This window comes from Nicotiana attenuata, chromosome 3 (genome assembly GCF_001879085.1).
Source record: "Nicotiana attenuata strain UT chromosome 3, NIATTr2, whole genome shotgun sequence".
Classification (NCBI taxonomy): domain Eukaryota; kingdom Viridiplantae; phylum Streptophyta; class Magnoliopsida; order Solanales; family Solanaceae; genus Nicotiana; species Nicotiana attenuata.
Genome location: NC_031991.1, coordinates 33,019,563 through 33,022,146, shown reverse-complemented (window position 1 = coordinate 33,022,146; position 2,584 = coordinate 33,019,563). Strand labels below are relative to the sequence as shown.

At 34.1% G+C, this 2,584-nt stretch overlaps 1 long non-coding RNA gene across 1 annotated transcript; it reads left to right on the top strand.

Moving 5' to 3' along the window:
• Positions 659–1,737, top strand: LOC109224593. Its single transcript, XR_002067723.1, has 2 exons — positions 659–943; positions 1,490–1,737. It is a non-coding gene; the product is annotated as an uncharacterized LOC109224593 (long non-coding RNA).

Genomic DNA, 2,584 nt, shown 5'->3' with positions numbered 1-2,584 from the left:
ATCGTTTTAATTAAATATAGTTTGATGTTTTTAGGACAATTAAGTCAGGTTAGTTTAAATTAGGGGTTTGTTTCTTTTACTGATTTAGCTACATGATTTAGGTTCTCCTTTTCTTTCTTTAAATTGCTGCTTTCATTACTTAAATAGGTTTTAATAGCTTTCCTTTGAAACTCATGCTAGTATTAGGTTTAAATTTTTCTTCTGCGTTTGTTTCAATTTCTGATTCTGTCCAAATCAAATGAATTTAGGTTTAAAGGGTTAGTTGCTCAATAATCTGTTCCTTGGATCTTTGCTTGTGTGTTAACTTCTGGCTTGTGGTGTTGGTTTTGATTTGCCAACAAATATGAACCCTAGGGACTTAATTGAACAAAAAAGTTTAGGTAAAAACTGCAATAAGCAGACCTTAGAAGGGCGATTTGGGGTTTTCTAATTAGGGAAATATCAGATTGTTCTAGAATATGGCAGCTGTCCCCATTCTTAGCATGAAAATACTGGTAATGGATAAGAAAAGGACAACCAATAGTATAAAAGATGTTGTACCTTTCTGCAATATAGGGAATTAGGTCAGAATATTCTTTTCTTAGATGCTCTTTGGGCACTCTATATAAAGAAATCCTTCCCTCACTCTCAGACACATCTTTCAACATCATTCCACCACACAAAAGTTCTATTTCATTTTTTCCTGAAAAGTTCAGATTCCAGAAATCTTGAAAAAACTTCAAAACTTCTCATTTTCTGATTCTTTACAAGTTAAAAATATGGTTTGAAGTGGAGGATTTCCCTGTTTCATTTGGCTAGTTTTCTGGTTTCAAACTATCTTCATTTGGTCTGGGTTTACTGCTGTGTGTTGCTGGTTGGTTCTGCTGAAGTTTGGTTTCCTTTTCCTTTTTGGTCTTCTCGATCTTTATTTGGTCATTCCTCTTCCATATTTTTCAGTTTCAAGGTATGTACAATGTTCATCTTGAATGGAATCAATTTTTAGTTCAAAAAATCTGTATTTGGAACTTGTTTGGTTAGCTGATCTTTGATGTTAGTCTGGGAATCATGACTGTTTGAATTTGGAGTTAATTGAACCATGTGTTAATATTAGTTTAAATGATTGTTGAATTTAATCATGAAATCTGTGATGTTGTGCTGCACATGTGTTAAAACTCAACATGTTTATCGCTGAATCAGTGTATATACCAATGAAATCTATGTTAAAAAAAGCCTCTTTTATAGTAGCACAAAAAGGAAAAAATGAGTCTGACCCTTTAAATGGTCAGATTCATTCCTGATTAGTGCATAACAGTCTTGACTCTTTGAGTATATGCCTGAGTTATTTTCTTTCCCCCTCTTTTCTTCTTTACTAAAACGAGAACTATGGAGTAAATCATGGTTTGGAAATCTTTGCTTGTCCGTAGGGCTGACCTTCAACATGGTTGGATTTATGGACAACATTGTTTTCCTTTACTCATTTTGTATTAGGATTAACTTGGTAACCTTGTAGGTCCCTACATTTGAAGATGTCTTGTGAATCTGACCCTTCCACATGGTCAAACTCATAAGAATCTTAGCTCATCTAGAGCTGGAGCAGTAGCAGTTAGGAACTTCCTTTTCATTTTGTTGTAATTTAGTTTAAGACACTAATGTAATTTATTTTTTGTACCTTATTTAATTCTGGAATTTGTAATAAATTGGACTGGACTTTATAAATTTATAGACTAACTAATGCAGCTCCAGTAGTTTATTTAGCTATATTCAAATGTAGATTAGTATGCTATGTTTTAAAAAAGCAATGTTTGGCTGTCTGATTCCAGCAATTTTAAAGGTATTGTTCATCTGTGTTTAAGAAAAGTGGTTTAAAAGGTTTAAGACTCAAATCTGATTTGTTCCTATTAAATACATGATTAATAAGTTAAGACTTCCCATGTTAGGCATTTTATTTAAACTGTGTAGAATTCGAAATTCGATCCTCGAAGCGCCTAGGCCTGCTGATGGCCCAAATTGGAACTTTTAGCTAAAATCTAGACCTTTGGGAATTTAGTTTCTCCTTTGGTCTTGCAATTGGGCCCGCCTATTTCAGGTCCAATATGGGCCAACTTTCATCCAAACCAAATTTCAGAACAAGCTAGAGCCTGCATGGGGCTCTCCCGTTTCACTTGGGCCGAAGTTCTAGCCCAGATTCAGCTTCTTGCAAAGCTGAACCTTCCCATTAAACCCAATAGTTAAGCCCAAGCCGAAATCCCTTCCTAAAAGATCAATTTAGACTTAGCCCTTCTAATTAGGTATAACTTTCCTCTAAAAAATAATAAGTGAGGTGTGCCATGCCAATCAAAACCATTTAACTCATGGCCCTCATAAATTAGATTGAGAATTAATAATTGTATTTGCTATAGTTGAATACGCTTCCCCTAAAAAAGAAAGAAGGAAAATGGTTTGAGGTGTGCCATAAATAGATTAAATCATCCATGGCCCTCACAAATATTATTTTTAAAATTAAATAATCGTAGTTTGCTTTAGGCTCGATTTAGATTAGTATTGCGATTATGTATACGTTCGCGTAACATAATTGAGAATTTCATTTTAAAAAGTAACTCGAGGG